This window comes from Oncorhynchus nerka, linkage group LG16 (assembly GCF_034236695.1).
Source record: "Oncorhynchus nerka isolate Pitt River linkage group LG16, Oner_Uvic_2.0, whole genome shotgun sequence".
In the NCBI taxonomy this organism is placed as follows: Eukaryota; Metazoa; Chordata; class Actinopteri; order Salmoniformes; family Salmonidae; genus Oncorhynchus; species Oncorhynchus nerka.
Genome location: NC_088411.1, coordinates 35438899 through 35452882, shown reverse-complemented (window position 1 = coordinate 35452882; position 13984 = coordinate 35438899).

The window sequence follows — 13984 nt, the reverse complement described above, 5'->3', positions numbered from 1 at the left end:
TAATTGAAAATGACTCAAGTAAAAGTGAATGTCACCCAGTTAACCACTACTGGAGTAAAAGTCTAAGAGCATTTGGTTATAAATATATGTAAGTATAAAAAATGTAATGCAATTGCTCAAATATACTTAAGTATCAAAAGTAAAAGTATAAATAATCTCAAATTCTTTATATTAAGCAAACCAGACAGCACCATTTCCTTGTCCTTAAGTCAAGGGCACATTCCAAAAACTCATAATTTACAAACTAAGCATATGTGTTTAGTGAGTCTGCCAGATCAGCGGCAGTAAGGATGACCAGGGATGTTCTCTTGATAAGTGTGTGAATTGGACCAATTTCCTGTCCTTCTAAGCATTCAAAATAGAATGAGTACTTTTGGGTGTCAGGGAAAATGTATGGGGTAAAAAGTACATTATGTTCTTTATGAATGTAGAAGTAAAAGTTGTCAAAAATATAAATAGTATGTACAGATACCCCCAAAAACTACTTAAGTAGTACTTTAAAGTATTTTTACTGAAGTACTTTAAACCAAGGTCAATAACTATTTGCATGTATGGTATTGCTCAGACAGGGGCACAAAAGAAGACTGGTGGCTGGTATTAAGCATTAGGTCCCAATTGGTTTAGTCATTGTATTTCTGGGCACGCTCCATTCTCTCTAAATATGGAAATGTCACTGAGTGCAGTAATTGGTCTTTAGATAGATAGACAGATTTGGTGTGCATATTCAAGTGGCAATACAGTGTGAAAGGAAAACAAAATGTCCCTTCTGTCAGACATGATTATCTGTGTAAGACATCGATACTGTAGAAAAATAGGCTCATATTTGTGATTGTGGTGATGCATTATATTCACATTTTTAGACATTAAACTGGTAATCCTCCCTCTCTCTGGGGTTTGTTTTAAAGTTGTGCTTTACGGAGAGTTAGACAATTCTAGTATAACAGTATCCATAGAGCCCTTTATAAGATGATTATTTAAACAAATACTCTTGATTCTGCTGATGTTTAACATTATTTCAGCTAAGAAGGCACCAGACAGATGCCAACTTGGGTATCATAAGTATTCAACCACCTTGTATTTTTTTCCAAATTGCGTTATTGTGATTTTTTTTGTTCATCTACACAAAATAGTCCATAATGTCAAAGTGTAAAAGAAATTAAACTTTGTTCTTTTTTTTTCTAATTAATAAAAATGTAATATCTCAAATATAGTATTTTTATTTAGGAAACCTAAATTAGTTCAGGAGGAACATTTGGCTTTACAAATTACATAATAAGTTACATAGGCTCATTCTGTGTGAAATAATAGGGGTTGACATGATTTTTTTAAATGACTACTCCTTCCTCTGTCCCCCATAGACACAACATCTGTAGGGTCCCTCAGTCAACTATTGAATTTCAAACAGATACAACTACAAAGACCAGGGAGCTTTGCGAAAGCCCCATAAAGAAAGGCAGTGATTGGTAGATGGGTAACAATAACAAATCAAATATTGAATACCTATTTAAGCATGGTCAAGTTAATAATGATGCCGTGGATGATGTATTAAACCACCCACACACAAAGTTGTCCTTCTGAACTGAGCTGCAGGACAGGAAGGAAACTGTTCAGGGATGGCAACATTGAGGCCCTTGGTAATTTTGAAACAGCTACAGAGTTCAATGGCTGTGATGGGAGAAAACTGAGGATGGATCAACAACATGGTAGTGACCTAAATGACAGAGTGAAAATCATCAACATATATAGAATCTAAATATTCTAAAACATGCATCCTGTATGCAACAAGGCACTAAAGTGATACTACAAAAAAACATGGCAAAGGAATACACTTTTTGGCCTAAATGCAAAGCCTTATGTTTGGGGCAAATCTAACACACCACATCATTGAGTAACAGCCTCCTTATTTTCAAGCGTGGTGTTGGCTGCATCATGGTATGGGTATGGTTGACATCAGCAAAGACTGAAGAGTTTTTCCAGGATAAAAATAAACGGGATGGAGCCAAGCACATGCAAAATCCTAGAGGAAAACCTGTTTTAGTCTGCTTTATCTCAATCTCTTCATTCAGACTCAATCATGGACCCTCTTACTGACAGTTGTGGCTGCTTCGCGTGATGTATTGTTGTCTCTACCTTCTTGCCCTTTGTGCTGTAGTCTGTGTCCAATAATGTTTGTACCATGTTTTGTGCTGTTGCCATGTTGTGTTGCTTCCATGTTGTTGTCATGTTGTGTTGTCATGTGTATTGTCATCTGTTGCTGCCTTGCTATGTTGTTGTCTAAGGTCTCTATGTAGTGTTGTCTCTCTTGTCGTGATGTGTGTTTTGTCCATTTTTATTTTTAATCCCAGCCCCCATCCCCACAGGAGGCCTTTTGCCTTTTGGTAGGCCGTCATTGTAAACAAAAATGTGTTCTTAACTGACTTGCCTAGTTAAAGGTTCAATGAAAAAAAAAAACTCCAGACACTGTGAGGAATTCATCTTTCAGCAGGACACAACACAAGGCCAAATATACAGTGCAGTCGGAAAGTATTCAGACCCCTAGACCTTTTCAACATTTTGTTACGTTACAGCCTTATTCTAAAATGGATTAAAAATAAATGTCCTCATCAATCTACACACAAAACCCCATCATGACAAAGTCATTTTTTGTTGTTGTTGAAAGTTTAGCAATTTTAGACTTTGCTATTAGACTCGAAATTGAGCTCAGGTGCATCCTGTTTCCATTGATCATCCTTAAGATGTTTCTACAACTTGACTAGAGTCCATCTGTGGTAAATTCAAGTGATTGGATATGATTTGGAAATACACCCACCTGTCTATATAAGGTCCCATAGTTGACAGTGCATGTCAGAGCAAAAACCAAGCCATGAGGTCAAAGGAATTGTCAGTAGAGCTCTGAGACAGGATTGTGTCGAGGCACAGATCTGGAGAAGGATACCAAAAAAGGTCTGCAGCATTGAAAGTCCTCAAGAACACAGTGGCCTCCATCATTCTTAAATGGAAGAAGTTTGGAACCACCAAGTCTCTTCCTAGAGCTGGCTGTCCGGTCAAACTGAGCAATCGGAAGGGAGGTGACCAAGAACCCGTGGTCACTCTGACAGAGCTCCAATTCCTCTGTGGAGATGGGAGAACCAGAATGACAACCATCTCTGCAGCCCTCCACCAATCAGGCCTTTATGGTGTAGTTGCCCAACAGAAGCCACTCCTCAGTAAAAGGCACATTACAGCCCGCTTGGAGTTTGCCAAAAGGCACCTAAAAGACTCAGACCATGAGAAACAAGATTCTCTGGTCTGATGAAACCAAGATTGAACTCTTTGTCCTGAATGCCAAGCATCACGTCTGGATGAAATCTGGCACCATCCTTATGGTGAAGCATGGTGGTGGCACCATCCCTACGGTGAAGCATGGTGGTGGCAGCATCATGATGGGCGGGAGGTAGCCTAGTGGTTAGAGCCAGTAGCCGAAAGGTTGCTAGATCGAATCTCCGAGATGACAAGGTAAAAATCTGTCGTTCTGCCCCTGAACAAGGCAGCATTTAACCCACTGTTCGTAGGCTGTCATTCTAAATAAGAATTTGTTCTTAACTGGCTTGCCTAGATAAATAAAGGTTAAATAATAATGTGGGGATGCTTTTCAGCGGCAGGGACTGGGAGACTAGTCAGGATCGAGGGAAAGATGAACGGAGCAAAATAGAGAAAGATCCTTGATGAAAACCTGCTCAGGACCTCAGACTAGGGCGAAGGTTCACCTTCCAACAAGGCAATGACCCTAAGCACACAGCCTTAGACATTAAATTATGTGAAATAATAGGGGTTGGCAAGTCTCTGAATGTCCTTGAGTGGCCCAGCCAGAGCCCGGGCTTGAAACCGATTGAACATCTCTGGAGAGACCTGAAAATAGCTGTGCAGCGATGCTCCCCATTTGTATTTGTATTTATTATGGATCCCCATTAGCTGCTGCCAAAGCAGCAGCTACTCTTCCTGGGGTCCAGCAAAATTAAGGCAGTTTATACAATTTTAAAAACATTCTAATACATTCAAAGATTTCACAACATGCTGTGTGCCCTCAGGCCCCTACTCCACCACTACCACATAGCTACAGTACTAAATCCATGTGTATGTGTAGGGCGTATGTTGTCGTGTGTATGTGTGTGTGTGTGTGTGTGTGCATGTGTCTGTGCCAATGTTTGTGTTGCTTCACAGTCCCCGTTGTTCCATATTTTTAAATCTGTTTTTAAATCTAATTTTATTGCTTGCATCTGTTACTTGATGTGGAATAGAGTCCCATGTAGTCATGGCTCTATGTAGTACTGTGTGCCTCCCATAGACTGTTCTGGACTTGGAGATTGTGAAGAGACCTCTTGTGGCATGTCTTGTGGGGTATGCATGGGTGTACAAGTTATGTGCCAGTAGTTTAGACAGACAGCTTGGTGCATTCAACATGTCAATACCTCTCATAAATAAAAGTGAGCCAGGAGAGATTGACATGCATATTATTAATATTAGCTCTTTGTGTACATCCAAGGGCCAGCTGTGAGCCAATTGCAATTTTACTAAGTCCTTTTTTGTGTCACCTGACCACACGACTGAACAGTAGCCAAGGTGCAACAAAACTAGGGCCTGTAGGACCTGCCTTATTGATAGTGTTGTTAGGAAGGTAGAAACTAGGGCCTGTAGGACCTGCCTTATTGATAGTGTTGTTAAGAAGGTAGAAACTAGGGCCTGTAGGACCTGCCTTATTGATAGTGTTGTTAAGAAGGTAGAAACTAGGGCCTGTAGGACCTGCCTTGGTGATAGTGTTGTTAAGAAGGTAGAAACTAGGGCCTGTAGAACCTGCCTTATTGATAGTGTTGTTAAGAAGGTAGAAACTAGGGCCTGTAGGACCTGCCTTATTGATAGTGTTGTTAAGAAGGTAGAAACTAGGGCCTGTAGGACCTGCCTTATTGATAGTGTTGTTAGGAAGGTAGAAACTAGGGCCTGTAGGACCTGCCTTGGTGATAGTGTTGTTAAGAACGTAGAAACTAGGGCCTGTAGGACCTGCCTTGTTGATAGTGTTGTTAAGAAGGTAGAAACTAGGGCCTGTAGGACCTGCCTTGGTGATAGTGTTGTTAAGAAGGTAGAAACTAGGGCCTGTAGGACCTGCCTTATTGATAGTGTTTTTAAGAAGGTAGAAACTAGGGCCTGTAGGACCTGCCTGGTTGATAGTGTTGTTAAGAAGGTAGAAACTAGGGCCTGTAGGACCTACCTTGTTGATAGTGTTGTTAAGAAGGTAGAAACTAGGGCCTGTAGGACCTGCCTGGTTGATAGTGTTGTTAAGGCAGAGCATCACTTTATTAGAGACAGACTTCTCCCCATCTTAGCTACTACTGCATCAATATGTTTTGACCATGACAGTTTACAATCTAGTGTTACTCCAAGCAGTTTAGTCATCTCAACTTGCTCAATTTCCAGATTATTTATTACAAGATTTAGTTGAGGTTTAGGGTTTAGTGAGTATTTTGTTCCAAATACAATGCTTTTAGTTTTAGAAATATTTAGGGCTAACTTATTACTTGCCACCCACTCTGAAACTAACAGCAGCTCTTTGTTGAGTGTTGCAGTCATTCCAGTCGCTGTAGTAGCTGACGTGTATAGTGTTGAGTCATCCGCATACATAGACACTCTGGCTCTACTCAAAGTCAGTGGCATGTCATTAGTAAAAATTGAAAAAAGCAACGTGCCTAAACAGCTACCCTGGGAATTCCTGATTCTAACTGGATTATATTTGAGAGACTTCCATTAAAGAACACCCTCTGTGTTCTGTTAGATAAGGAACTCTTTATCCACATTATAGCAGGGGGTGTAAAGCCATAACACATACGTTTTCCCAGCAGCAGATTATGATCGATAATGTCAAAAGCTGCACTGAAGTCAAACAAGACAGCCCCCACAATCATTTGATCATCAATTTCTCTCAGCCAATCATCAGTCATTTGTGTAAGTGCTGTGCTTGTTGAGTGTCCTATAAGCATGCTGAAATTCTGTTGTCAATTTGTTTACTGTGAAATATCATTGTATCTGGTCAAACACCATTTTTTTCCAGAAGTTTACTAAGGGCTGGTAACAGGATGATTGGGTGGCTATTTGAGCCAGTAAAGGGGGCTTTACTATTCTTGGGTAGTGGAATGACTTAGCTTCCCTCCAGGGCTGAGGGCACACGCTCTCTGGTAGGCTTAAATTGAAAATGTGACAAATAGGAGTGGCAATATTGTCTGCTATGATCCTCAGTAATTTTCCACTCAGATTGTCAGACCCTGGTGGCTTGTCATTGTTGATAGACAACAATAATCTTTTCACCTTTTCCACAGTGACTTTACGGAATTCAAAAGTACAATTCTTGTCTTTCATAATTTGGTCCTATATATTTGGATGTGTAGTGTTAGTGTTTGTTGCTGGCATGTCATCCCTATGTTTGCTTATCTTGCCAATGAAAAAGTAATTAAAGTAGTTGGCAATATCATTTAACCTGACAGAGCTTGAGAGGATCTGCAGATCTGCAGAGAAGAATAGGAGAAACTCCCCAAATACAGGTGTGTCAAGCTTGTAGTGTCATACCCAAGAAGACTCGAGGCTGTAATCGCTGTCTAAGGTTCTTCAACAAAGTACTGAGTAAAGGGTCTGTATACTTATGTAAATGTGATATTTCAATTTTTTGTTATGGTAATAAATTTGCAAACATTTCTAAAAATCAGTTTTTGCTTTGTCATTATGGGGTGTGTAGTGTGTAGATTGATGAGGGGGAAAAAATATTTAATCCATTTTAGAATAAGGCTGTAATGTAACAAAATGTGGAAAAAGTGTCTGTATACTTTCCGAATGCTCTCTAGGTACCTGCGTGGTTTATACCTGTCCAAAATCTATAAGTGGTACCATATCACCGTATTAAACAACATTATCAAATAAACAATTTCTAAGTATATTAACAAATACTCTAATACCTCATTGCAACTCCCCTCCAAGTCTCCGACCACTACCTTGTATCCTTTTCCCTCTCGCTCTCATCCAACACTTCCCACACTGCCCCTACTCGGATGGTATCGCGCCGTCCCAACCTTCGCTCTCTCTCCCCCGCTACTCTCTCCTCTTCCATCCTATCATCTCTTCCCTCTGCTCAAACCTTCTCCAACCTATCTCCTGATTCTGCCTCCTCAACCCTCCTCTCCTCCCTTTCACCATCCTTTGACTCTCTATGTCCCCTATCCTCCAGGCCGGCTCGGTCCTCCCCTCCCGCTCCGTGGCTCGACGACTCATTGCGAGCTCACAGAACAGGCCTCCGGGCAGCCGAGCGGAAATGGAGGAAAACTCGCCTCCCTGCGGACCTGGCATCCTTTCACTCCCTCCTCTCTACATTTTCCTCTTCTGTCTCTGCTGCTAAAGCCACTTTCTACCACTCTAAATTCCAAGCATCTGCCTCTAACCCTAGGAAGCTCTTTGCCACCTTCTCCTCCCTCCTGAATCCTCCTCCCCCTCCCCCTCCTCCCTCTCTGCAGATGACTTCGTCAACCATTTTGAAAAGAAGGTCGACGACATCCGATCCTCGTTTGCTAAGTCAAACGACACCGCTGGTTCTGCTCACACTGCCCTACCCTGTGCTCTGACCTCTTTCTCCCTCTCTCTCCAGATGAAATCTCGCGTCTTGTGACGGCCGGCCGCCCAACAACCTGCCCGCTTGACCCTATCCCCTCCTCTCTTCTCCAGACCATTTCCGGAGACCTTCTCCCTTACCTCACCTCGCTCATCAACTCATCCCTGACCGCTGGCTACGTCCCTTCCGTCTTCAAGAGAGCGAGAGTTGCACCCCTTCTGAAAAAACCTACACTCGATCCCTCCGATGTCAACAACTACAGACCAGTATCCCTTCTTTCTTTTCTCTCCAAAACTCTTGAACGTGCCGTCCTTGGCCAGCTCTCCCGCTATCTCTCTCAGAATGACCTTCTTGATCCAAATCAGTCAGGTTTCAAGACTAGTCATTCAACTGAGACTGCTCTTCTCTGTATCACGGAGGCGCTCCACACTGCTAAAGCTAACTCTCTCTCCTCTGCTCTCATCCTTCTAGACCTATCGGCTGCCTTCGATACTGTGAACCATCAGATCCTCCTCTCCACCCTCTCCGAGTTGGGCATCTCCGGCGCGGCCCACGCTTGGATTGCGTCCTACCTGACAGGTCGCTCCTACCAGGTGGCGTGGCGAGAATCCGTCTCCTCACCACGTGCTCTCACCACTGGTGTCCCCAGGGCTCTGTTCTAGGCCCTCTCCTATTCTCGCTATACACCAAGTCACTTGGCTCTGTCATAACCTCACATGGTCTCTCCTATCATTGCTATGCAGACGACACACAATTAATCTTCTCCTTTCCCCCTTCTGATGACCAGGTGGCGAATCGCATCTCTGCATGTCTGGCAGACATATCAGTGTGGATGACGGATCACCACCTCAAGCTGAACCTCGGCAAGACGGAGTTGCTCTTCCTCCCGGGGAAGGACTGCCCGTTCCATGATCTCGCCATCACGGTTGACAACTCCACTGTGTCCTCCTCCCAGAGCGCTAAGAACCTTGGCGTGATCCTGGACAACACCCTGTCGTTCTCAACTAACATCAAGGCGGTGGCCCTTTAGGTTCATGCTCTACAACATCCGCAGAGTACGACCCTGCCTCACACAGGAAGCGGCGCAGGTCCTAATCCAGGCACTTGTCATCTCCCGTCTGGATTACTGCAGCTCGCTGTTGGCTGGGCTCCCTGCCTGTGCCATTAAACCCCTACAACTCATCCAGAACGCCGCAGCCCGTCTGGTGTTCAACCTTCCCAAGTTCTCTCACGTCACCCCGCTCCTCCGCTCTCTCCACTGGCTTCCAGTTGAAGCTCGCATCCGCTACAAGACCATGGTGCTTGCCTACGGAGCTGTGAGGGGAACGGCACCTCAGTACCTCCAGGCTCTGATCAGGCCCTACACCCAAACAAGGGCACTGCGTTCATCCACCTCTGGCCTGCTCGCCTCCCTACCACTGAGGAAGTACATTTCCCGCTCAGCCCAGTCAAAACTGTTCGCTGCTCTGGCCCCCCAATGGTGGAACAAACTCCCTCACGACGCCAGGACAGCGGAGTCAATCACCACCTTGAAGTCTTCGCTAATATTCTACAATGTAGAAAAACCCTTGAATGATTAGGTGTGTCCAAACGTTTGACTGGTACTGTATTTACAGAGATACATTAACATTTCAGTAATTTAGCAGACAGTGTTATTCATAGCGATATACAATGCATTCACCTTCAGTACTGTAGCTTGCTGAGACAATCACAAATCACAGGACGGACAAAAGACCAGAGGTGACAAAACGGACTGCTCAGGTTGGAGTGTAGGTTTTGAGCATAACCTAAAGGTACGGAGGGTTTGCTCCGTAGACAAGCACCATGGTCTTGTAGTGGATGCAAGATTTGACAGGAAGCCAGCAGTGTGAGAAGGACCAGGGTGTCATGGGAGAATTTGGGAAGGTTGAACACCAAGCGGGCTGCGGCGTTCTGGATTACTTGCAGGGGTTTGATGGTACAAGCGGGGTGCCCAGCCAACAGAGAGTTGCAGAGTTTCAAAGGAAAATCCAATCGGTTCCTATAAGTTAGAACAACTAACACCATTTCTTGATGGGTAACAGATGATGTTCTGGTTGTGGGTGGATAAGAGATGCATTACCCAACACAATCATCAACCAAAGGTGGTTATCTAATTCCTGTTAGGTTTTCAAGGTCATTTTAGTCTCCACTGTTGTCTGTCGCTGTTTTATCAAACAGTAAAATGCAGACCCACGATTCTAATTTAACCACACTTGTCATGCTTCTTAATCTCCCAGTTCAAACAGTATGGGCCATGACCAGCAATTGTAAAGCAAACAGAAGGTGCGTCTCTCGGTCCTTGGAATCCCAGGGTGACATTGGGACAACGAATAGTGTGACTTGAGTCCTGCTTAATCAAAATAGCAAGCTAGAGCGAGGACAGCGAGTGAATCCACATTACATTACATTTGAGTAATTTACAGTTAGTGCATGCATCTTAAGGTAGCTGGGTGAGACAACCACCTATCAAATCAAATGTTATTTTTCATTTGCTTTGTAAACAACAAGTGTAGACTAACAGTGAAATGCGTATTTACGGGCCCCTCCCAACAATGCAGAGAGCAGAATCGGTCAGGAGCCTGTAAAATGACTGCTATCCACTGCAGTGCGATCTCACCATCTCAGTCATAGTATTTCAAATGTTTCCTCAATAGAGTCAGTGCTAGTAAGAAAAGACAAGTGCAGGTGTTATTAATCACACAATTCATCCCACATGCTATGTTTTGGAAAGAGATTATTGTGCTTGGTGAGGGATGGTTGTTATGGAGAGAGATCCTGGTCCCTGGTGAGTGAGGGTTGTTATGGAGAGAGATGCTGGTCCCTGATGAGGGAGTGTTGTTATGGAGAGAGATCCTGGTGTCTGGTGAGGGAGGGTTGTTATGGAGAGAGATCCTGGTCCCTGGTGAGGGAGGGTTGTTATGGAGAGAGATCCTGGTCCCTGGTGAGGGAGGGTTGTTATGGAGAGAGATCATGGTCCCTGGTGAGGGAGGGTTGTTATGGAGAGAGATCCTGGTGCCTGGTGAGGGAGGGTTGTTATGGAGAGAGATCCTGGTCCCTGGTGAGGGAGGGTTGTTATGGAGAGAGATCCTGGTCCCTGGTGAGTGAGGGTTGTTATGGGGAGAGATCCCGGTCCCTGGTGAGGGAGGGTTGTTATGGAGAGAGACCCTGGTCCCTGGTGAGGGAGGGTTGTTATGGAGAGAGATCCTGGTCCCTGGTGAGGGAGGGTTGTTATGGAGAGAGATCCTGGTCCCTGGTGAGGGAGGGTTGTTATGGAGAGAGATCATGGTCCCTGGTGAGGGAGGGTTGTTATGGAGAGAGATCCTGGTCCCTGGTGAGTGAGGGTTGCTATGGAGAGAGATCGTTATGGACAGAGACACAGACATAGTAGGTGGACTCTGGGATAAGGGCATTGTATTATCCCAGGTAAGTAGAATGCCACAATAGGACACAGGTTGGTAATATTTTCAGTGTCATATGAGTGTCATCTGATGAAGATCATCAAAGGTTAGTGATGAATTTTATCTATATTTCTGCTTTTTGTGACTCCTATCTTTGGCTGGAAAAATGGCTGTTTTTTTGACTTGGCTATGACCTAACATAATCATATGTTGTGCTTTCGCTGTAAAGCATTTTTTAAATGGGACACGATGTCACGAATATGGAAGGAGATCCTTCCTGTTCTGGTGCTCGGGGGGTTGTCACTGGTCTACTAGCTGTCCTGGTCCTTTTTACTTTTCGTTTGTTTTGTCTAATTGTTTTCACCTGTTCCTTGTTGGGGTTTTGGGATGGGTGTTATTGGAGAGTTTGATCCTGGTGTTTGTGCGGGCTTGTGGAGGGTTAGTGGTGTTTGTGTACTTTTGGGTTTTCGCTGGTCCCTGGTATTTTGGTAACAGTGGTTTTGCGTTTGTTGTGCCTGTGTTTTGGTGCCTGGTTTGAGGGGGGCCTGTGTTTTGGGCTTCACCCATGTTTGTCCTGGTACTGTGTGAGGACATTAAAGCGTTTTTTGTTACCATCTGAGAGATCCTGGTCCCATCACTATCCCGACGTTGACGATGAGTAGATTAACAAGATGTTTATCTTTCATTTGGTGTATTGGACTTGTTAATGTGTGAAAGTTACATATTTCCCTTTTGAAGGGAGGGAATGTTGTGGAGAGTGACCCTGGTCCCTGCGTAGAAAGGTTAAACAATCAGTTTTGTGCATCTGTACATAGATGGGAAGTGATGGGCAGCCAATGCCAACTAGCCTACTTAGTCAACAATGGCAGCCTCTGCCAGCTAGCCTACTTCAGCAGTTGTATCATTTTAATCATTTTAGTCAATAAGGTCCTGGTGAGGGAGGGTTGTCTGAACATGGAGAGTAGTCCACTTGTCATTGGTCTCCTTTGCATTAGCGAGCCTCTTGTGTAGCCTGTCAACTATGTGTCTGATCCCTGTTCTCTCGTTCTGCACAGACCACACAGACATAGTAGGTGGACTCTGGGGTAAGGCGCATTGTATGGAGTTCCAGGTCCGGTAGCCTAGAACTGCCATCAATAGGACAACAGGTTGAGTAATATTTTCAGTGTCTCCCTCCAGTGTCATCTGGCACTGACGGAAACATGGATCACAGACAAGGTTAGTGATGCTCTTTTATCTATATTTCTGCTTTTTGTGAGCTTCTATCTTTGGCTGGCACCGGGAAAAATGGTCTGTCTTTTTACCCTTGGCTATGACCTAACATAATCACAGTTGTGCCCTTTCAAGCTGTAAAGCATTTTAAATCGGACACCAGGTTCCTCGAGATTCATCAAGAGTGATGCTTGATAAGCTCCTTTCCTGAGGTGGCGCTCACCTCTCACAGTTCTGGGCACTGGTAACTAGCTTTGACTCATTCCCGATCCCTTTTTACTTTTCTTTGTTTTTGTCTAATTGTTTTCACCTGTTCCTTGTTGGGGAAATTTGGGACCTCATCTTTACTAGATGCTGTTCTTCCACTAACCTCGTTGCAACTCCCTCCAAGTGACCACTTTGTATCCGGGCTTCTGGTTCATTTCCCACACTGTTAGTGGTGGTTTGTGTCCCAACCTTCGCTTCTCTTTTCCTCTTCCATCCTATCATCTCTTTTGGTCAAACAGTGGTTTTATCTCCTGATTCTGCCTTCAACCCTCCTGTGTTTTGGCATCCTTTGACTCTCTATGTTTTCCAGGGGTTGTCCTGCCCTGTGTTTGGGCTTCACCCATGTTTGTACCTGAACTGTGCTTGAGGACATGGAGGAAAAGCGCCTTTTTCCGACCTGACCATCTCACTCCCTCCTCTCTGACATTTTCCACCCATCTCTATCTGCTGCTAAAGCCACGATCTACCACTCTAGATTAACAAGATGTTTATCTTTCATTTGCCCTCCTGAATCCTTGTTAATGTCTGCAGATGATTTCTAAAATATATTTTGAAAAGAATGTTGTCGAGGTGATTCGTTTGCTAAGTCAAACGATACGCTGCGCTCAGAAAGGTTAAACAATCAGTTTTGTGCATCTGTACAAAGATGGGAAGTGATGGGCATTAGTCCAACTATGTGTAGAGGGTGAAGTGATGGGCATTCTGCCATCTATGCATCCTTTGACGTATTAGGCTCCCACTATTTGTTTTACAGTAGCCATAGCAACATCGCCACAGATGAAGATGTCTCTTCTAGGGCAGGTACAACATCATCAGACAAACATGACAAATACGATGACTGACTCCATCCCACTGAGTGAAAAACTCCAGCAGTACCATGGGGTTATCAAGCTGTATGCAACTGGTCGTGATTGGGAGTCCCATAGGGAGGCGCACAATTGGCCCAGCATCTTCTGGGTTTGGCCGGTGTTGGCCGTCATTGTAAATAAGAATTTGTTCTTCACTAACTTGCCTAGTTAAATAATGGTAAAAAAAAACTCCCGATAAGAAATATCACATTCATTTATAGCCAATAATTTACATGTTATTTTTCAAGACATGACTGGGTATTTACAGTAGTATGACACACATTGGATACTTATATAAATATGTTAGATGTCATTCTACATGCTTTTAGTCCTCAATGCATTTGATGTCCTCTAAAAGCCCATCAGTATATCAGTGGTGGTTGGGATGAAGATGGGTGTCCTACAGACAGTAATGATGAATAGGAGTCCCCGGGAAGCAGAGCGGATGAGTGTTGTCTGAGATCTATAACAACCCCGAAAGAGGTGCCAAATTTCCACTTTAAGAACCATTTAACTGCAGACAAAACAAGCCATTTGTTCCCACAAACTCTGTTGGTAATCTGGAAGACACCAAGGCTGTATATGATTGAGTGTGCCATCCTTAGAGCTCATCTCCT